General features: G+C 40.0%; 1 protein-coding gene across 4 annotated transcripts in view; it reads right to left on the bottom strand.

Moving 5' to 3' along the window:
- LOC115206368 (leucine-rich repeat and fibronectin type III domain-containing protein 1-like) overlaps positions 1-24222 on the bottom strand; it is a 130798-nt gene that overhangs the window by 35514 nt on the left and 71062 nt on the right. For 2 of the 4 annotated variants that reach the window (XM_029773221.1, XM_029773223.1), the window contains exons 2-3: positions 22987-23040; positions 2854-2961 (exon numbers count right to left, since the gene is read on the bottom strand). The gene's annotated coding sequence lies outside the window, so the exon portion shown is untranslated. The remainder of the gene's footprint in view (positions 1-2853; positions 2962-22986; positions 23041-24222) is intronic. The other 2 variants (XM_029773222.1, XM_029773224.1) reach the window with 1 other exon arrangement.

Genomic DNA, 24222 nt, shown 5'->3' with positions numbered 1-24222 from the left:
GCAGGCTGTCATGTGCCTTTTACTGCGGAATGCCACTCTAACCTTCCCCGGATCTGTGCCGCAACACAATCCTGTCTCGGAGCTCTCAATTGAGCATATGAGTTAAAATAAATGGCCTCATAGTTTATCGCAGCATCAGAAACACAGGCAGGACATCAATCAAATTAAGTATTCAATGATTTTCTGCAACATAATATGACCTCTATCAAATTTGTATTGCGTCTAACAAATAGGTTGTTAGTAACATTAATGCTCCCAATCTGTCAGGATTTTGAGAGGATGCCACTGAAATTAATCTGTTTAGATACTTGAAATCTGTTTCAAAGTCGGTCCCTCTCATTTGAAGTTAATTACATTATTCCATGGCAGGCACGATCATGTCTTACTGACGACTTACAAAGTGCTAAGTGTTTGATGTCATACAGAATGCTTAGCGTAAGCTGGAAGACAAACAACCTCCGACCAGTAATGATTACTGAGGCCAAGCAGCCATTTTGGGTAGATGTTGTGCTGATAATCCACTATAGTTCCCCTCTAATGAGTCCCAATAGGTATCTCAGAGGGTGGTTGTCAGCCCAATCTTTATTTGAGGTGGGACTAGGATAAGTTTTCCCCTGAAATTGCTTGTAGGTGCAGTTTGATTGGTTAATAGCTTTTTGTATAAGCCTTGACCAACCTTTGGCATTAAAGGTCAAGTTAAAGCTAACGGCCAATGTGCTAGCCAATGAATAGCCATGAATCTGGTGCAGGGCCAGGGTTAAGAGCCCTTTAGAGGGCTTTACATAAAGGAGGAAAGGAATTTTATAAATTGCATCTCAATGACAATTTGGATTCTTAGTTATGGTTATATTGAGTTTAAATCCAAATTGTTCTATACTTGTGTATATGTGTGTGTCAGATTTGGCACACACAGAGAATAATGCCTTCTCTTCTTAATTTGAGTAGGTTTTGCATTTCTGGCCCTGGTGCCCTTGGAAGACTCCAGAGAATGATTCAAGCAGGCATCAGCGATAGTTCTGCCAAAATCTTGTATACCTCTGCCAGTAGGGCATAGCTTGCTTCCAACACAAACAGCCCAGCATTGTAACAATCTGAAGCAGCTGTTTAAATCATCTAATGAATCGTTACAGTAAATGAACATAATATCAACTAGTCTAGGTACAATTTAGACATTTTCACCAGTTTATTCAGGGAGATATGAGGGTAAAGCAGTTTTTTTGCTGGGGGGGGGATTCTCAATGGAGCATATGAGTTAAAATAAATGGCCTCATAGTTTAGATGTTCTGTTGCAAATATTTAAGAGTGTTCTCTTGATGTCTCTGAGGAGTACTGTTTTGGCCTGTCTACCAAATTACTCTTTCCCCCAGTTTACAGTATGATTATCCCCTGGGCAACACGCTGTCCTTCCGTATAAAAATCAAGCTACATTTTCATGTAAGAACAAATTGCTTGAGCGGATTATATTTCACATTTACCTAATTCCCACAAGATGCTTTTGTAATTTTCTACAGATTATGTGTGTAATCTTTTCCACAGGCAGGTCTTTGAATGTTAAACGCAGACTGTGGTTAGTTCTACCAGTATCACAGTAATACCTGGCATATTGTGATTTGCAGGGAGATGCTCTTGCCAGATCAATAGGACATAAAAGCATCTGAGGCATCTTGACATTTCAAACAAAATCGCGGGCCCTTAATTGGGTTTTCCCGGATCATTAGCGGAAAGACATTACAGGGGATTGTTAAACCACCAGAGGTACATGTGCTTGTGATTACATGCACAGATGTCAGAGAAAACATGCTCCAAATACATATGTTATGCTTCTAGAATAGTACCACGAGGTAGGCTACTTAGTTGTTCCCAGTAAGTACTACTGCACCACCACATGAACCCTAACTAATATAGCTACTTAATTGGTCAAAATGTAGGTTTATTGTCCCCTCTCACTAAGAAATGTAGGGCCTCCTGGTTTGATATTAATATTCACATCACATTCCACCAACTCAGCAGAAATGTGCCAAACACCATAAATGCAAAATAGGTCAGGACGAAGAGTGGTATGAAATTTGATTTATTGTACAATTCTCATTTTCATGGCCCGATGAATGAATGCGTGAGTCAATAAGAAGGATTAGAGGAGATCACCCAGAAAGAGGGAACTTTTGGTCATAAAGGACAGTCTTCTGTGATGTCCTCTGAGGCATTATAATCTGGATTGTTGTCTGGATGTGTGGTCGGTGGCATCAGCATGCTTTCTGATCACAGTAATTGTATCACACTTTCATATTCAATGCAGATATGATACTGAAAGTTGGGGCAGTTCCTGTACGGTAGGATAAGCTTTTACGACTCCCTTGCTTGGCCCATTGAGCTTTAACTTGAGGACGCAGCTATGCTCTATGATACTTAAGTGATTTTGCGGTTCAGTGACTCCTTATAATCATATGGCGTGGCACTTCTATTTCCAGGAACATTTAGTTGATACGGAGGGCTAATACATGCAACATAATTTAACCTGCGTCCATTTCTTTTCTCATAATTTCATCAAGTGTAATATTATACAGTCCCTATAGTATAGCAGCCTATACTTTTAACTCCATCTTGTTTTTGGTTTTACACTCTACAGACTATGGTATACCTGTACCCCATAACATGGGATTTATTTTACACACTGACATAGGAATGGATTTCCTATCAACATTTAAATTAGGGTTTTCTTCATAAAAAGCTGTTGTGCTTTTTATGTTGCAAAAAGACATTGCCCCATGTTCACAAATTCATATATGGAGATTACCTGGATTAGTGAGACAACTATTAGCATTGACATAGTGTCGAACATATCCTGTTACATACCATCCTGAAGGGGTGAAAAAGCGTCAGTTGACACCATCCCTGGTTAATCCCCTGGCAGGGATCAATGAAACAGAATGTTGAGTCCCAGGCAGCTCACAGACGACCAGGCTGGTTGAGTGGGAAAGAAATGACTTTCAGTGTCTCTACATAAGGACATGCTATTTAAAGATGTTCCCCTCCACAGTAATCCTTCATAGTACTCCTTTACTGAACCCTGTATTCTAACACAGAGCCTCAATCATAGCCCCAGCATTGCCAAATGAATGTGACAACTTCTGTAAACAAGGGCAGAGACTATCGACGAACCCTCCTTGCTAATGAAGCCAGATAAATCTCCCTGCCTTGCTCTCCGAGTCTCTGTGTGTAAACAATGTTAGAGCTGCTCCTGTGCTCTGTCAGACCTGTCACACTGACAGCCTGTGCTACTGCTCAAGACTAAATCATATGCACAACACCAACCAACCTAAGACAAGCTGGGTGCTGCTGCTGGGAAAACACAACAGCTTATCATTTCCTATCCTCATGAAAAGGCAAAAGAAAAGTCTGTTGGTGCTCTAGAATATTATTGGTTTGTGTAATTTGAAGTCCTCCACTTCTATATTTATAGAATTTTCACAAAACACATGGGTTTTGTGTCTGTCAAGACAAGAAGAAGGATGAACACAGAGGAGATCAGAGTCTGCTCACTCTGATCCGATAATTAGCAATACACCAAAGCAGGAATAAAGGTAGCTAATCTTAAAAGTAGAAAGTAGAGCTAGCGACAATCTGATTTCCCCCTTTATCTGCTTGTTTTCCTCCCAAACACTAGCTCCCAAACTGGCACAGGATCAGGAAGGTTCTTTAGCAGCCGTATTACCTGTCTACAAGTTCACAATCCAAACTAGTATGGTTTCTTTTTTTCCCAGCTCACAATTGAATCTCTCTCAGTTAAACTCTTCTAGCTTCCCATTTGACAAAGCTAGCTACACAACTTGTGACATAAATATGAGATAGACGTCACATAAAAATGTACCATTACTGTAATTATTGGCACAACATGGTTTATGTGGCTCATATATAATGCAAGTACCTTCCCCAAAACAAACAAAAACAAAAACAGACCCCCAGCACCCTCAGCGCTAACCCCCTGCCACTGAGAATGAATAATACAGTTCAAGATGCATTGGAAACTAGAATGAGTCCCCTAAGTGCCCATGTGGTCTAATTTGTCTGAGTAAAATTGAAATCACTGCTTAAATCTTACAGTGAAAAACTAACTTTGAAGATGCTGCAGTTCTCGGAGTTTAATTGGGTAGTAGCTTCCATGCATTTGACAGTCATTTCAAATTCCATTTCACTTCAACCCCCAACAATATTCCCTAAGATGTTATTGAAACAGAGGTGTCGGTTTAAGTGCCAGAAAAAAGCAATCGCCTACTCAACCATTTAAAAAAAAAAAAACATTTTGTTTTCTTTCATAGCTCAGATTGTATAAAAGGTTGAAAACTTGGGCAGGGTTTAAAGTCTTACTACCACTGTACATGTTCCGTAGATGCAGCTGAGGCTTTCTACAGTACACCATATTAACAATTTTTTTTAGGTAACATAGAGTACAAGCTAGCATCCTGTTTATAAGAATTCATCCAGTAGTATCATCCCTCCTGATCCTATGCACTCAAGCACACTTATCTGTGAATGTATTATTGATATAGCTGGGAGATAACACTACACTGAGGTCTTACAGATCCATCTCGCTCAGAAAGGATGGATCTCAGTAGGGAGCCTCAGTCTAAGTCCTCCATGTACACTTCAACAGCGGTAAACATATGTACTAGAGAGTGTGAGGTGGAACAAGTCACCTCCAGGAGGGTACAGTGGGCCTTTATGAAATGTTAAAGTGGGCCTCAAATATGCTCATTGTTTCTCGTGAAGGGCAGCTATAGAACTTGTATTTTACTCTTTATCAAGCCTTCAGAGATTCCCTCCAACAGTGATGGAAAAATAAATGCTTCATCAGAATGAAATGGGTTATGTCAAGTATCTAGAACAGATGTGGATGTTTTGGGGGTTATAATGTGTTTGCACCAGAGCCTCTGCACTTGATGGAAAGCGAAAGACTTGACAAGCTATTTCATTCTCATACTTTATGTGACTTGGCATGCATATTTCCTCAGATTTTAACAACTGTTATCCCTATGTGATTTGGATAGTGAGGAAATATACACTCAGTGGTCAGTTTATTAGGTACACTCATCTAGTACAGGGTTGGAAGCCCTTTGCCCCCAGAACAGCCTGAATTATTTGGGGAATGGTTTCTACAAGGTGCGGCGTTCAAACTTTGTCAATTGGTATCAAGGGACATAACGCGTGACAGGAAAACATTCCCCACACCATTGTAAATTTCAGCCTGTTTCACAGAAATAAAATCTTCATAAAACTCAATCAAACTATAGAAAACTGAAAAGAACTAAGTGACAGAGAAACTGAAGCCTTAGAATTTATTTGTACTCCTTAAGTATGTAAATGGAACAATATAATCACCCAGAAATATTATAGTGCAAAACTCTAAATTATATTGTACAACGTTCAGGCCCAGACAACAAAAACAATGAGTCCATAACTTTTCACAATGAGTCCGTAACTAAAACACCCAATAACTGTCCGTTCATCTGTTCACCCAAATCTGAAAGAAATCTGATCCATCCAAGACACAGTGATAAGAGCCAGAACTCAAAGTCATAAAACTCCAACAAAAAAACAACCTTCCACAGCCTTAAAAAAAGTAAAGAAATATCGGCGTGGCAACAAAAACAACACGGAACAAAGATTGAGCTCACCGTGACGTAAGTGATCCTCCTTCGCACCGATGACTTCAATCGTTCAACAACTGCCCGTAAAATCCAAGGGGATATCGGGTATACTCCACTGGTTAGAGATGTGCGTCGGAACAGGTACACATAACACATATTCCAGACACATATCAGCGATCTAAACCAACACTTTAAATAACAATTTCTCTACAAATGATCCTTGCGAACCTAGGTCCCAATCAGACTATCCAGGAGCGGCATTACTCTCCTTTTCCCAGGTGAAAAACTAATTATCACCCCTTTTCTCCCATACAGCATTGACAGAACATTCAATGAAAATAAAAAAACATAAAGTTCAAATAATAGACCTTACATACCCTCAGTGCCAGTTCACTTTTGTCTCCTTTGTAAGTGCCTACAGTGTGTGTAAAATGTGTTACACCATTACACTATCGCAACCAGCCTGTACCGCTGACACCAGGCAGGAGGATGGGGCCATGGACTCATGCTGCTTACTCCGAATCCTGGCAGGAACCGGATTCGTCAGAGGAGGCGATGTTTTTACACTCCTCAATTGTCCAGTCTTGTTTTTAATTGATAGGAATTGAACCCGGTGTGGTCATCTGCTGCAATAGCCCATCCGTGACAAGGACCGACGAGTTATGCATTCCAAGACACTGTTCTCCACACCACTGTTGTACTGCATCGTTATTTGCCTCTTTGCGGCCCGCCTGTTAGCTTGTATGATTCTTGCCATTCTCCTTTGACCTCTCTCATCAACGAGCTGTTTTTGCCAACAAGACTGCCGCTGACTGGATGCTTTTTGTTTGTTGCCTCATTCTCGGTAAACCCTAGACACTGTTGTGCATGAAAAGGCCAGGAGGCCGGTTGTTTCTGAGGTACTGGAACTGGCGCGCCTTGCACCGATGATCATACCACTCTCAAAGTCGCTTAGGTCACTTGTTTTGCCCATTCTAATGTTCAATCGAACAGTAACTGAATGCCTCGATGCCTGTCTGCCTGCTTTATATAGCAAGCCACGGCCACGTGTTTGTAGGAGCAAACCATTTTCACGATCAGGGTGGTGAACCTAATAAACTGGCCACTGAGTGTATAACCAATAGTAATGGGTTAGAATTACTAAGCACATCTTGGCATGCTTAACATTGAAATTGGATAACTTCTAGTCCCACACCATCAAGCTGCTCCAATGCATTTGTAAAGAGTCTCAATGTACCCGTGCGTGTAGACTGGAATATCCTGACTTCAACCTTATACTTCACTGGCTTCCTAGAGAGTACGCTACATGGCTTATATGATGTAAGCTGAGCTTATTCCCCAGAGTTTGCCCCCACTATTGGTACCTCACAAATTTGATTCTTCCTCACAGTCCGACACAAGTACTCCATTCCACTCAGAAGTTGCAGGCAATCTTTACTTTTGAGTGCCACAAAAGTCAACAGATGTCCCATGTTGGACCTTCCTATTATGAGGCAATCTAAGTGAGTTTGGCAGTGGGTCAGAGGGTAGTGTTGTTCACCACACAGTGAAACATGGGTACTGTGGAGGACACTGAGCAACAGCTGGGGATGGTGCAGTAAACCACTGAGAGGATGTCACTTACAGTACAGCATTAAGATGATTAATTGAAGTTAACATGCTTGGTTCCTCAAGCTTAAACACTTGAAACCTGCCATGCATATCTGACGAAAGGTCAGTTCACTCCAATTTATTTGTCGAAAGGAGAGGACACGAGGTGACATGAGTACAGAGGGAATTTAATCAACCTGCTATCCAGATGCTTTAGTCAGGTTCTGCTCTACAAGCAGACTGTTTCAGCGTGAGATGCACATCTGAACATGGCCACTGGTGCATGGCTAATGACCAATAAAGGAATCCTGCACATATTACCATGACAACTTTTAGCAGAAAACTGTTTTGGTTGTCAAGGGAAGTGCATATCAATGATTTAAATGTACACTATATGACTAATTGGGAGCGCTGTGTTGAAGCCACCGTGCCTCCATCTTGGCACTCCCCCACCATTGTAAAACATTTTTGGGAAGCTATACAAAAGCATTTATTAATATCTACATTCGTTTTTGCCACACATGTACTACATTACAGACACCTTAATGCATACTTTTAAATTATATCATGTGAGCTAAAAACAAAAATAAAAAATATATAAAAATATTTTCCTTAAAGTACTATTTTATTTTTTTATTACTGATGTTACTGTCCCCACTACAACCAATAAATACTTAATACATGTAATGTTGTCCTTTAATTGAACTACTGTAAAATTAAATGTATTCCTATGGAGGACTTCTCCTACTGGGGAGTGTCAATATGGCCGGCCGTTAGCTTCAAAGCCTCTAAATGGCCAATACATAGTATTAGCAATCCAGGGTTTATATACAGTGCCTTCAGAAAGTATTCATACCCCTTGACTTGTACATTTTGTTGTGTTAAAGCCTGAATTCCAAATGGATAAAAAAAAAAATCTCACCCATCTACACACAATACCCCATAATGAGAAAGTCAAAACATGTTTTTAGAATGTAATACAGAAATGTATTGTTTACATAAGTATTCACACCCCTGAGTCAATACATATTGACCTCGATGAAAAGGTACTGTGTGTCAACTAGGAAAATGAGAAAACCAAAACAAAATCATAGACTACATGGCGGTCCAAGGGAGTGGCGTAGGCAGTCAGTGTGTTGGTATGGGACACAGGCTCGGTTCCATTTCTCACCCTCATTTCTCACCTTTGGCAGCGATTACAGCTGTGAGTCTTTCTCAGTAAATCTCTTATGCGCTTTGCACACCTGGATTGTACAATATTTGCAAGTTATTATTTTTACAATTCTTCAAGCTCTGTCAAGTTGGTTGTTGATCATTGCTAGACAGCGAGTCTTGCCATAGATTTTCAAGCTGATTTAAGTCAAAACTGTAACTACGCCACTCAGGAACATTCAATGCTGTCTTGGTAAGCTCCAGTGTATATTTTTTATTAATTTGTAACAATTATAAAAACATAATTCCACTTTGACATTATGAGGTATTGTGTGTAAACCAGTGACACAAAATCTCAATTTAATCCATTTTAAAATCTGTCCGTAACACAACAAAATGTGGAAAAAGTCAAGGGGTGTGAATACTTCTGAAGACACTGTACATCACTGGTGCATACAGATGTAGGATCTGCACAGCAGGAAATGCAAACGTGTAGTGTATTCAAGGTTTAAAAAGGCTTATAACATTTGTAATTTCGACTTTAAAATGTCCATTATTTATAATCCACATAATAATTCACATTTCATGTTGCTGCAGGATTATTTTCCTGCTGTAGCAAACTGGCTCAAATTAAGGGGGATCAGACATATTTTCAGATTGGATGCTCTCTGTTAAACACAATTTTGCATTCCAGCTTTTGATGCATTTTTTTGAGAGATTTCTCTGTAAATGTACATCAATGATGTAGCAGCAATTACCAATAATGTCGCTGAATGCTTGCCCCATGGGGAAATGTGTGTGAAACACTGGGCTCCTTCCTCACCTTGGTCTTTTGGAAAAGGATTTATGCAGTCAGATAGAGTCACAGTAGCAAAGTGATTAGAGGTAATATCGATCCAGGTCTTTGGGTAACTTCTCTGTTCAAAGTGAGTGGACTACGCCTCAATTTGTTTTATAGCTCTCCCGATGACTGCATATTTTCCCAAAGCTATTCAACGACAAACAGGATTTAAAAACTGCTCAACAGCCATCAGTCGAGCATAGAATGGGATACTGGCTGTCAGCATCAAGGGACTTATTTCTCTACATATGACCCCAGGCAAATTTATTACGCCTATAATCATATGATCTTATATTTTTTAAAGTGATAAAGTGCTTGTGACAATCTTACAACCTGTAGTGACTTCACAATACAGGCCTTACCAGATGGAGAGGAAGGCATTTCACAAAAGCAATAGTGTGCTAGATTAAAAAAATTGTTACTTAAAATGTTTGTGCACCACAATCAGTAGTTAGTATCACATCATAGATTTAATGCACTGTGTATGATAGACTATCACAGGCAGGTACAGTCATTTAAGTACGTGTAAAGGCTGTGGATGATTAAATTTGCACATCAAATGGAGGCGGCTACCTGCTTGCTAACAAATACCCAAAAACAGTTGAAGTCGGAGGTTTACATGCACTTAGGTTGGAGTCATTAAAACTCGTTTTTCAACCACTCCACAAATGTCTTGTTAGCAAACTATAGTTTTGGCAAGTCGGTTAGGACATCTACTTTGTGCATGAAACAAGTAATTTTTCCAACAATTGTTTACAGACAGATTATTTCACTTAATATTCACTGTATCACAATTACAGTGAGTCAGAAGTTTACATTGACTAAGCTGCCTTTAAACAGCTTGGAAAATTCCAGAAAATTATGTCATGGCTTTAGAAGCTTCTGATAGGCTAATTGACATCATTTGAGTCAATCGGAGGAGTACCTGTGGATGTATTTCAAGGCCTACCTTCAAACTCAGTGCCTCTTTGCTTGACCTCATGGGAAAATCAAAAGAAATCAGCCAAGACCTCAGAAAAGAAATTGTAGACCTCCACAAGTCTGGTTCTTCCATGGGAGCAATTTCCAAAAGCCTGAAGGTACCACGTTATGTACAAACAATAGTACGCAAGTATAAACACCATGGGACCACGCAGCCGTCATACCGCTCAGGAAAGAGACGCGTTCTGTCTCCTAGAGATGAATGTACCTTGGTGCGAAAAGTGCAAATCAATCCCAGAACAACAGCAAAGGACCTTATGAAGATGCTTGAGGAAACAGGTACAAAAGTATCTATATCCACAGTAAAACTAGTCGACATAACCTGAAAGACCGCTCAGCAAGGAAGAAGCCACTGCTCCAAAACCGCCATAAAAAAGCAAGACTACGGTTTGCAACAAGATCAGACTTTTTGGAGAAATGTTCTCTGGTCTGATGAAACAAAAATAGAACTGTTTCGCCATAATGACCATTTTTATGTTTGGAGGAAAAAGGGGGAGGCTTGCAAGCCGAAGAAATACCATCCCAACCGTGAAGCACGGGGATGGCAGCATCATGTTGTGGGGTGCTTTGTTGCAGGAGGGCCTGGTGCACTTCACAAATTAGATGGCATCATGAGGGAGGAAAATTCTGTGAATATATTGAAGCAATATCTCAAGACATCAGTCAGGAAGTTAAAGCTTGGTCGCAAATGGGTCTTCCAAATGGACAATGACCCCAAGCATACTTCCAAAGTTGTGGAAAATGGCTTAAGGACAACAAAGTCAAGGTATTGGAGTGGCCATCACAAAGCCCTGACCTCATCCTATAGAAAATTTGTGGGCAGAGCTGAAAAAGCGTTTGCAAGCAAGGAGGCCTACAAACCTGACTCAGTTACACCAGCTTTGTCAGGAGGAATGGGCCAAAATTCACCCAACTTATTGTGGGAAGCTTGTGGAAGGCTACCCGAAACGTTTGACCCAAGTTAAACAATTTAAAGGCAATGCTACCAAATACTAATTGAGTGTATGTAAACTTCTGATCCACTGGGAATGTGATGAAAGACATAAAAGCTGAACTAAATAATTCTCTCTACTATTATTCTGACATTTCACATTCTTAAAATAAAGTGGTGATCTTAACTGACCTAAGACAGGGATTTTTTACTTGTATTAAATGTCAGGAATTGTGAAAAACTTAGTTTAAATGTATTTGGCTAAGGTGTATGTAAACCTACGACCAACTTTATATCTCAAGCATTGTCTCTTCACGAGTTGTCCAGCGGTGCTTTAGTAAATGCCTTAGAAGTCCACGTTAAAGTTTTACAATAAACATCCACATGCAGGGGTTGTTTGAATTCCCCTAACAGTTTTAGACAGCTACAGTAGACAAGGAGGTGTGTGCTCTTTCCCCAAAAAGTCAAATCCTAGGGATGGTTACATCTTCTCTGGCCTGACCCTGGCTAGCTAGCAGCAAAAACGCTTTCATGATCACAGATGAAAGGACAGGGAGGAGGAGAGGCAGACTTCTGTGCAGTCTGAAGAATACGTTTCCTTCATGGGGTAGACTGAATAACTTACATTATTATTATATATGAGCACTCCATCCTATGCCCCTTGAATCCCCCGTCTTATGCTCGCACCGTGGCACCAATTCAGGCAACACTTCACTTTATTATTTACATATTGCAGTAATAATCGTCCATATTCTTTTCCCCTTCACATTCTTTTTCGTATTCCATTTGCTTTTAGGGCTACATGAAGCATACCCGATATAAGCACAGTAGTGTAATGTATAAATGAAACATTAGGGCAGTGAAGACAGAGTCCTATTCAGCAGTCACATGCATTTTGCTGCCATTTTAAGTCAGTCAGAACATATAGAAATAAAGCAGAAAGAATGTGTTCAGCCAGACTAAAGCAAGCGACTTTAAATGGGCAGCCATCAGAGAGGTCCTGAATAATTGATAGTTCCTCTTGTTTTGCAGCACAATGAGGAGGCTTTATGTCCTACATAGAGACCAGGGTGTCTATTATGCTGTTTCAGCGTGTCATGTTTATACTCCTCATTTGCATATGTATTACATTTACTTTATTTAATTTAGGAATTTTGTGGCGGGTTTATAATGAATGCATCTGTTACTGGTTCCTGAGTAATTGCAGTATCAATATGGCAGGTGTCAGAATCCACCAGATATGTCTTGATCTGGAAACTTCACACAGGCGTGTCTCAGGAGAGCCAACTGCTCTGTCTCAGGAGAGCCAACTGCTCTGTCTCAGGAGAGCCAACTGCTCTGTCTCAGGAGATCCAACTGCTCTGTCTCAGGAGATCCAACTGCTCTGTCTCAGGAGATCCAACTGCTCTGTCTCAGGAGAGCCAAATGCTCTGTCTCAGGAGATCCAACTGCTCTGTCTCAGGAGAGCCAACTGCTCTGTCTCAGGAGAGCCAACTGCTCTGTCTCAGGAGATCCAACTGCTCTGTCTCAGGAGATCCAACTGCTCTGTCTCAGGAGATCCAACTGCTCTGTCTCAGGAGAGCCAACTGCTCTGTCTCAGGAGATCCAACTGCTCTGTCTCAGGAGATCCAACTGCTCTGTCTCAGGAGAGCCAACTGCTCTGTCTCAGGAGATCCAACTGCTCTGTCTCAGGAGATCCAACTGCTCTGTCTCAGGAGATCCAACTGCTCTGTCTCAGGAGAGCCAACTGCTCTGTCTCAGGAGAGCCAACTGCTCTGTCTCAGGAGATCCAACTGCTCTGTCTCAGGAGATCCAACTGCTCTGTCTTAGGAGAGCCAACTGCTCTGTCTCAGGAGAGCCAACTGCTCTGTCTCAGGAGAGCCAACTGCTCTGTCTCAGGAGAGCCAACTGCTCTGTCTCAGGAGATCCAACTGCTCTGTCTTAGGAGAGCCAACTGCTCTGTCTCAGGAGAGCCAACTGCTCTGTCTCAGGAGAGCCAACTGCTCTGTCTCAGGAGATCCAACTGCTCTGTCTCAGGAGATCCAACTGCTCTGTCTTAGGAGATCCAACAACACGGCATGCTAAGTCTTTCTGCTGAGGTTAATACATTTCAGCCATTCAAGTTTTCAAAACAACAGATACATGAGATGGGGAGCATTTTAGTTTAGCATATTCACTGGCATATGTTTCTTCTGTGGAGGCAGCCATTTCCTTTCTTTTATTTTGTATCTATCAGCAGCGCCATGCTTGTTTAGCTAGCACTGATCTGCTGTGTCTAACCCCAAGCTATGGAACATTGACAGTAGCTACAGCGCCTACCAAGCACATTACCCAGCTGCTCAGCTGCACTGCACAACACAAAACCACCACTGAGACAAAGAGGGAACCGATCGCCCAAATCCAGGGAGAGCACTGAGCAGCAAACTGTGATGATACAGGACCCTAAGACAGGGATAGAAAAGTCCTCCCCTGTGCAGCTTTTAATATTGTGTCATTTTTTCATTATTTCCTTCCTATTCCCTTGCGCAAGTTAAGCAATTCAAATGAGGCAATTTATTTAATTAGTAATCTGTCTGTTTTTACCAGGTAATCTACTAGGGTGTTGGCGGCCCTGTTTAAGGTGTATAGATAATAAATCCAAGAGGAAAGTGGCTTATTTTATGCATAATTATAAACCACCCTGGTAAATAACATGTTCATTTTTCATCCAACGTAACCACATATTAGACACACATTATTGTCATTTAGTGCAAGCAGTCATTGAGCCTTACAAACCTCAATAAATTGGACACATCCTTCTTTATGTACATATCATTGTCTATGGAAACATGGCTCTGAAACAAAGCTTAATATTAGAGGGTAGTTTCACTGACAAACAAAAGTACAATGGAATCCTGGGTCCATTACAGAATGCAAGTTGTAGGAACAGTATTTGCCATACATTAGAATGTAATCACCACGCTAATGCACCATAATGGGGCATACATCTATAGGGTCAATCAAGTACACATGCAATACACCAGCTGCAGTCATTCTCCCTATGATATACTGTACAAGCATAAGCCCTCTTCTTAGTACAGTGAAATAACCAATGGGTGACAAATATGTTTGTTGTTTGATCCTCTTGTTCTTTATGACTTTTTGGAATGTATTTAAATTGTACTGTATTTCCTTTCTTTTTGTATTGAACAGAGTATCTCTGACTGAGTGCCCATTCACATTAATGATGACAGACAAGGTTTATCACTGCAGGAGGTTGTCAACTCAGGAGTTGTGTTGTGGGCGTGGACTAAGGCACTGACACATGAAAAATGAGTCAAACAAGTACTCTGTAACATCAGCGTTTACTAAATTATGGATATTATGATGGAATACACCTTTCAGAAAAGAAAACGAAAAAAGTTCAAATTGATTCACTCTGCTAAATTGACCTTAACATTGACGATTAACTTTCAACGTGTCCAGTCTGTGTTTATCCTCTAATAGTGTCTGGAAATGATTCCATTGAAAAAAACTCACTGGTATAGTCACAGTACAAAGAGATATGGCTCAGCCAAAACGGGGATATCCTATTATTGGTTTAAATGTGTTTGTTTGCAGAAATTGTTTGGACATGCAACTGTATTTCTACAAATAAACACATTTAATAGGATATCCATGTGATAGTTTTTGGCAGCAAATGAAAATTGGCTGTTATTATGACACTTTTTAGCAAATTGCTCTGCCAACTACTTCCCTAGTGTGTTTGAGACATTCAGATAATGAGGATTAATTCATGAATCCGTAGTTAGGTAGGGGCCTACACATTCCCCAAAATGGCCTCCATTGTGTGAGTAATTGGTGTGTTTTTCTATTGGTTATACACCCCGTTATCTATTGATTATCTATTGGTTATACACCCCGTTATCTATTGATTATCTATTGGTTATACACCCCGTTATCTATTGATTATCTATTGGTTATACACCCCGTTATCTATTGATTTTCTATTGGCTATACACCCCGTTATCTATTGATTATCTATTGGTTATACACCCCGTTATCTATTGATTATCTATTGGTTATACACCCCGTTATCTATTGATTATCTATTGGTTATACACCCCGTTATCTATTTATTATCTATTGGTTATACACCCCGTTATCTATTGATTATCTATTGGTTATACACCCCGTTATCTATTGATTATCTATTGGTTATACACCCCGTTATCTATTGATTATCTATTGGTTATACACCCCGTTATCTATTGATTATCTATTGGTTATACACCCCGTTATCTATTGATTATCTATTGGTTATACACCCCGTTATCTATTGATTAGCTATTGGTTATACACCCCGTTATCTATTGATTATCTATTGGTTATACACCCCGTTATCTATTGATTTTCTATTGGTTATACACCCCGTTATCTATTTATTATCTATTGGTTATACACCCCGTTATCTATTTATTATCTATTGGTTATACACCCCGTTATCTAATTAAAGCCTAAGAATATAAGATAATATTTGAAGCCTTCAACTGGTGAAGACTGAATTGCTGCCAACAAAAGATGTGAAAACAGCTATTTATATGGACAAAAGCTATTAACAGTTTAGAAAAAGCAGATTTTGGTGTAATGATGCCCCTATACGAAAAGCAACATGGCCTATTTTATAACTCCTAACTATAAGTGCTACCCCTGTCAATTCCCTCCAACCCGTCATAGATCTAAGGCAGCCAGGCACTACGGGGACAAATCGTGTCACTTCTGTCACACAGCAACCCAATCTAACACAGGAAATGAAACTCCAGTATACGTGTTATGCTGCCATCTCCATATTTTACACTTTGATTTACTAAGGGATTACAAAGGCGTCATCAGTATTTGGGCCATTCCACGAAATTAGTGCCTTTTTTGTCCCTTTGATATTTTAAGTATAAATTGTTCACCAATATTGAATTTTAAAAGCCTGTTATATCCAATGAAGTGCCCTTTAAAATAGACCACATGGAAAAATCAATAAATCCGATTTTCTTTTATATGAATAAATAGGAAGATTTTAACCCAGGTATTTTGTTGCTTTGACAAAGTCATTTCTGAAGATGATTATTTATTTCATGTGATTAGTGATTCATTTATCTATGTCCCTTATTTTAAGGTCAACCCTGTTACGTGAAATTAATTCTCGATTTAATATGGTGAAACTATTCCTTTAAAAAAAAAAGATTCTAAAAGAAACATTGAATATCTAATAGTCAAATCATAAAGTCAAAGCAGGTGAGCTAGTTCTACTCTTTTTGGCAATTTTCTGGTGTTTTGTGGTGGAAAACTGAGCAGGTCGAGCATAAAACGTCAACCCTGTTAACCATAGATAGACAGGCTAGAAATGTTTTAACACTTTTTTTGTGAAGCGTGCATTCAATTGCCAGTCCCTGTTGCACACAACAAGCTTCCACTCCCCCTCTCACAAGGGAATTTATGGCTGATTTAAAAATAAATTGTCAACCCTGTTACGGTCAACCCTGTTACTTTATTTGGCACTCAATTTACTTTCCAACAGACACTGGGAGACAAATTCCCCTTTCAGCAGGACAATAACCTAAAACACAAGTCCAAATACTGTATACACTGCAGTTGCTTACCAAGACAACACTGAATGTTCCCGAGTGGCCTAGTTACCGTTTTGACTTAAATTGGCTTGAAAATCTATGGTAAGACTTAAAAATGGCTGTCTAGCAATGATCAACAACCAACTTGGCAGACAAAGAAATTGTAAAAGAATAATGTGCAAATATTGTACAATCCAGGTGTGCAAAGCTTTTAGAGACTTAACCAGAAAGACTGACAGCTGTAATTGCTGCCAAAGGTAATTCTATCATGTATTGACTGAGAGGTGTGAATACTTATGTAAATGTATTTCATTTTCAATAAATTTGCAAACATTTCTAAAAACATGTCATGATGGGGTATTGTGTGTAGATGGGTGAGAAAAAAATCATATTGAATCAATTTTGAATTCAGGCTGTAACAGAACATAATGTTGATTAAGTCAAGGGGTAATGAATACTTTCTGAAGGCACTGTATCAAACGTTTACATTATTAGCAAACGATAATGCCTTGGTTGTATTGTCAACATTTTTGTCTTTCCCAATAGTGACCCTTAGATAGCAATTCATATAAATGTATGACTTCCATTAAAGACAATAGGATCTGCTTGTCAATGAACCGCATGTCGTTGCCATATATGTGTTATTGACTGTATGTTTGTTTATTCCATGTGTAACTCTGTGTTGTTGCTTGTGTCACACTGCTTTGCTTTATCTTGGCCAGGTCGCAGTTGTAAATGAGAACTTGTTCTCAACTGGCCTACCAGGTTAAATAAAGGTGAAATAAAATAAATATGCAAGAGTAGGCTAAGGACTGTCTCTGGGTGCAGTTCAGATCATTTCAGTCCATAATAAGAGGTAACCTGCCGACAGTTGTCTGTCTACAAGGTATCCACACAATACAACATGATAACAGGAACCAACCTGTCTGTGTCCTGTGCTGCTATTTCTTATTCCCCGCAGCAAACCATAATGCTACTTGATTCACAGAGGCAGAGATGTACAGTATGAGCAAAACAGATATGATGACCAGACTACGGAAGAAGATTCATCAAAAAGCTAATTCTATTAGCTCTGCCTAGCAGCCTCTGCTAGGTTGTTGGTGCTTAAACAAGACTGCTATTAGTGTGGTGGCAAATCAAAATAACGTCACAGTCATCTGCAAAACCTAATAATTACATTCCAGAGGTGTCAGTCTCATTTCCTACACTTAATTCATCACTAAAAGAAACCATAATCACTTTCTCAAGAAAAGTGAGGATAAGGTAATCTCTTTTTAAATGACCAGCTTATCCACTTTCCTGCTTATCTTAATAAAATCGCACACCAGAAGCTCTGGGTTGTCACTTTCTAAAAGCTATTCAATGAAAAAATACTCCTAAGTTCACCCCTGCTTTAAAGAGCATTAATAGTTGGCATATGGTACCATTTCCCCCGATGATTTGTCAATTTGCTGCTCATTGAAAAAACAACAAGGGTTTTTAGCTAGATATTAATTAAATATATATCAGGTCTGGTACACTGTTTGTTTCTCTACTCTTTGTTGTGCAGGTATTCCTATCCTACTTAAAGCAGGATAAAATAAGCATACTCTAAAATGAGCTTACATTCGCTTTCTCTGTACTTATGGAATATTGAAATCAGCAGTGCAGGCTTGAAATAACCAGTGTCTGGGGACCTAAGACACATTCTAAGTATGAGTTTTCAGATGAGGAAGCTGATGTCAACAGCAGCCAAAATCCCAATTTCTGAGAAGGGTCGATATTTCCCTTTTTTTAATCACAGAGTGAAAAACACAAATCTCCAACAAAATGTGTTTTGTAGGCTATTTTCCATGAATAGAAGAGGCTGAGGCTGTTTCATAGTGAGAAATGATGTAATTTCACTGACCGGTAGATATAACCCAGCCGGTTGTCATATTCGTGTATGGTAGGTGACAGGGAAGTCAGGTGCAGGAGAAACCAAATTGTTTAATATGGAGTATTTAATGAAAAACAAACTCCAAAACCAAAGTACAAAATAAAATGGGTAAAGGATACCCGTCGCACACTGATACACAAACCCACGTAACTAAACATACAAACAATCACCAACATGGACATGAGGGGAAACAGAGGGTTAAATACACAAGTAATTAATGGAATTGGAAACAGGTGTGATGGAAGACAAGACAAAACCAATGGAAAATGAAAAACTGATCAATGATGGCTAGAAGACCGGTGACGTCGACCGCCGAGCACCACCCGTGCAAGGAGGGGCATCGACTTCGGCAGAAGTCGTGAAACCGGTGCAGTTTCTCAAAGTATTGTATATGTGATTTCAGCTCATTTTAAAACTGGGCTGTTCCAGTCTAGACTGGTCAAGTTCATCTAAATTACCACAAAAACCTTTAATTAAACACTTTTTTTGTGTCTGAATTGTTTCCTAAGTTCCTTATCTTGTCAACAACATAATGTCACTGTCCTTTGAATCACGCACACAATGTTATGGTTGGTTTCACTGTCAATCTGTTAATTGTTCTGTCAGTCTCTGAAGGTATCAGATATGTAGCAGGGAATGCAATTTTCCACTGTGCCTAATTAGTGTCATCGTTAGGAACTGACAAACTTACCTCAACACTACTAAGCAAATGCACCATCTGAGGTATGCCTTTTCCATTGTAAAATAATGTCTTCTGTAATACAACTGAGTGCGTTATGTACAGTGCTTTCGGAAAGATTTCTGACCTTGACTTTTTCCACATTTTGTTACATTACAGACTTATTTTAAAATAGATTAAATACAAATTTTCCTCATCAATCTACACACAATACCTCAAAATGACAAATTGAAAACAGGTTTTTAGAAAACGTTGCACATTTATATAAAAATAGAAATGACCGTTTGCTATGAGACTCAAAATTGAGCTCAGGTGCACCCTGTTTCCATTTATCATCGTTGAGATGCTTCTACAACTTGATTGGAGTCTACCTGTGGTAAATTCAATGGATTGGACATGATTTTGAAAGGCACACACCTGTCTGGGGAAGGGTACCAGAAACATTTAGCAGCATTGAAGGTCCCCAAGAACACAGTGGCCTCCATCATTCTTAAACGGAAGAAGTTCGGAACCACCAGGACTCTTCCTAGAGCTGGCCGCCCAGCCAAACTAACCAATCGGGGGGAAGGGCCTTGGTCAGGGAGGTGACCAAGAACCCGATGGTCACTCTGACAGAGCTCCAGAGCTCCTCTGTGGCGATGGGAGAACCTACCAGAAGGACAACTATCCCTGCAGCACTCCAACGATCAGGCCTTTATGGTAGAGTGGCCAAACAGAAGCCACTACTCAGTAAAAGGCATACGACAGCCCGCTTGGAGTTTGCCAAAAGGCACCTAAAGGACTCAGACCATGAGAAACAAGATTGTCTGGTCTGATGAAACCAAGATTGAACTCTTTGACCTGAATGCCAAACGTCACATCTGGAAGAAATCTGGCACAATCCCTACGGTGAAGCATGGTGGTGGCAGCATCATGCTGTGGGTATGTTTTTCAGCATCAGGGACTAGGAGACTAGCCAGGATTGAGGCAAAGATGAACGAAGCAACGTACAGAGAGATCTTTGATGAAAACCTGCTCCAGAGCGCTCAGGACCACAGACTGGGTCGAAGGTTCAACTTCCAACAGGACAACAACCCTAAGCACACAGCCAAGACAATGCAGGAGTGGCTTCGGGGACAAGTCTCTGAATGTCCTTGAGTGGCCCAGCCAAAGCCCAAACTTGAACCTGATCTAACATCTCTGGAGAGAAGTGAAAATAGCTGTGCAGCGACGCTCCCCATCCAATCTAACAGAGCTTGAGAGGATCTGCAGAGAAGAATGGGGGGAAATCCCCAAATACAGCTGTGCCAAGCTTGTAGCGTCATACCCCAGAAGATTCAAGGCTGTAATCGCTGCCAAAGGTGCTTCACCAAAGTACTGAGTAAAGGGTCTGAATACTTATGTAAATGTGATATTTCAGTATTTTTTTTATACATTCGCAATAAAATTATACAAACCTGTTTTTGCTTTGTCATTATGGGATATTCTGTGTAGATTGATGAGAGGGAAAAAAACAATTTAATCAATTTTCAAATAAGGCTGTAACGTTACAAAATGTGGAAAAAGTCAGGGGGTCCGCATTCTTACCGAATGCACTGTAACAACTTGATCGCATAATTCATTTCAGGATTTGACATAATTATATGTAAAGTGCAACTTATGCCAATACATAAGGAAGGTACTTGTTAGTCCATGAGAAGAATTCAAAGCCCTAATCCTAACCATCTAATATATTGTGTGGCCTGCTTTATTAAGCTGTGTTGTACTGTCTGTCTTTGTTCTTCCTGTAGAGATCTGGAAAGCTTTTACAGTACAGATTGTGCGCCCCGCCCTTGTTTCAGTAAAAGACTGAGGGATAGGGCTGGAGAAATGGAACCACTCTGAAATTCATAGACCATCCATAATATAAAAATTATAGCATTAAACATGTTTTGAAGCTATATAGTGTTTGTTTACATTTACTTTGTTTACCAACATTGGAGCAAACCCCTCTTATATTTAGGGTTCTGATGGGGTACGACAGTTGAAAAAAGCTCATGAGCCATTTATAAGTTATATTCTTCTAAGTTATATTAAATCCAAAAATGGATGTTGCAACAGCTTATTTCCCTTTTAATTGTAATTATTTATATAAATTATTCTTGAGGAGTTTAGGCCACATGCTTAAGAATGATGAAGAAATTGTCACTGACATAAAGCTACTCTAAGCTTTCTCATTATAAAATAAAAGCGACTACTGATCATGTATTCTTAACAACTGGAGCCCATACAGTAGGCTTCATTGGGAAAACTCATTTACCCAAGGTATATCAGGTCATATTACTTTCCGCTCTCATAATGACTTTTGTTTTAGGGCCCAGAAGAGTTGACACACAATTACTTTTCCCATGGCTCTGCATGACATTGATGAAGCTGGGAGCAAAAGCAACAAAAAATGGAAGAAAAGTCGAACACTTAGGCTCAGCTAAAAGACTCAGGCCTCTCAGTGGACAAAAGCGTAAAGCATCTTGCGAAAATATAAACAATTTCCCAAATCTAGTCACATAGTACAAAGCTTGCATATTTTGTTCCACCAACGCATGTTTGAATACATTTATCTTGTAAGGCAAAACAGTCTGCCCTTTTCCTATGGTAAATTATGTCTTCTTTTTTTACAAGAAAAATACAGATTATTTTTGGACACACTTAAAGAAGTAGGAAATGTGACTCTGAGAGCATTGTTGGTGAGGAGCTCATCACTAATCCACTTTTGAAATGATTGCATGTCTTCAACTACCTACAATCAATAACTTAAAGCCTGGCTGTCTTAGAACACAGAATACACAACAGAAACACATTACTGGTATTTATCTACTTGGGATACTCTCTATGGATTCCATATGTCATCGACGGCAGACCCTTATAAAGCATTGCTCTCAGCTGCTCCGGGACTGGATTAATGTCGGAGAGAGGTTCTCCCTTGCCCGATCCCAGTTACAATTATTATATAGCAAATCCCCCTGAATATCTATTACCAACTTCAATTTCCTGAGAGGAATATCAGTGCTTTCCTCCGTTCATAAGTTAATCAGAACCATCTATTGTAGCTATGTATTATGGAGCCATGTTCACAGCAGCCCAGGGCAGTTGTGCTGTTCATCAGAGGGGCTGTTTTCCCTATTGAGATAAGAAATTAAATCTGCAGGAGCAGAGGATGCTGGGTTTGCTGCAGGGTGGCGAGGCAGCAGCTCTGATAATGGAGCCGACTCCCATTGCGCAGGCTGGGCCGCAACAGCCGTGGCTCCAGCCCAACCCTGCCTATGTGAAAAGATAACAAAACACAGTCGTGGTGAAATAGCTGCACTGGACCAGTAAGGGAATGTCGCTGTATGGAACAGAGTTGTGTAGCTCTCTCTGTGTGTATGTGCGTGCGTGTGTACATGCGCGAGTGAGTGTCTGCGTGCATGAGTATGTGCAGGTGTGTCTGTTTAACAAATATATAATATTAATAGCTTTTAGAAACTGTTAGTGGGAATAAGGACATTCCATTATCCTGTTTTCTTTAGTTATTATTATTCTGTTTTCTTTTCTATATCTTCTATATCTGCCATGTCTCACTCCTTCCTCCCCGGGCTAGCCTGAACTGCAGTATGTAAATAAGGTGGCTTCAATTTGAAAAGGTGGCACTCACCAGTATTTGTAGTCTCTTCTCAAATGCTTCTCTCAATGATGACTTCAAAGCAGGCTGCAGAGAAAACAAATAGTCACACTTTAATGTGCTGGCACAAATAACATTTGGAGAATACCCCGCCACATGTATTGCTGTCACAATCATAAACAGGGTTCAAATTAAAGTTCAATCTTTAATGCCATCAAACAGGGCTCAGCACAAAATGATATGACATTCGTGTTGCTGTAAAACACTTATACAGCACTTCTTTTCAAATCAAATAGTAGGAATCTGCAGAAACAAAACCAATACATTTCCACAAGCCTATTTGTTCTTGTTCTAAACATTTTATTTCACTTGAGTGATATTATTTACCAACTTTCAGCTTTACAAAGAAATGCTTCTGAATCATATTTCATGGTCACCAAAAGCTAGCCTTTGTATCTCTCTTTTCAATTCGATAATTAACCATTTGTACAGAATAGTCTGCACTGTGACGCTCTGAGGAAATACAACACGACAATACAAAAGAACAACTGGTGAATAACCGAAGTGATAGACAGACAGTGTGTCGTGAAAAAAGACACCAATAATTTATGCTGTTGAACACCTCAGACTTTTCACACAACTGCAAGCGGCACAAACTGCTCTTAAAATATCAATTTAGTCTCTTTAAACACCCCTGTTTAACCTTTTTGAGATATGCATTGTCACTCGATCAACAGAGGAAGAGGAATCAAATTTCACCCATCTCCTTTCTCCCCCCTCACCAAGCTGGATGAGGTCACTAGCGGTTCTGGGGGGGGGGGGGGGGGCAGTGCCCCTGTGACAACAATTTTGGACCCCCTTGTGGCCCTCCTAAATGTGGAGTATGAAATAATTTTTACATAACACATTTTTGCTATCGTTCTTTTTTTACATCCGTTATTAGACAGTGGCAACGCGGAACACTAATGATTATGAACATGGTCTTTTGCCTGCTAATGCCTGCAATGCAGTGAAGAAAACAATATGACAACAATAACGTCTAATGTAACTGGCCCCTCTAACAGTACAACTGGCCCCAGCTTGGCCAGTGGGGCCAGCTTGATCTCCACAGTGGTCCCTTATTGGTACCTGCCATAATAATACATATTCTGTGTCCAATGCAGACAGGTTTACACAGCAAACCTCTGACTGACAAACTGTAATCATAGTGGGTCCATCACTCAGTATGACCAGTGACATTGAGGTGGGCCTTTGAATGTCCTTCAAAAA

The sequence above is a fragment of the Salmo trutta genome, chromosome 13 (assembly GCF_901001165.1).
Source record: "Salmo trutta chromosome 13, fSalTru1.1, whole genome shotgun sequence".
NCBI lineage: Eukaryota > Metazoa > Chordata > Actinopteri > Salmoniformes > Salmonidae > Salmo > Salmo trutta.
The sequence above is the reverse complement of the archived record's forward strand: the minus strand, read 5'-3'. Positions and strand labels throughout refer to the sequence as shown.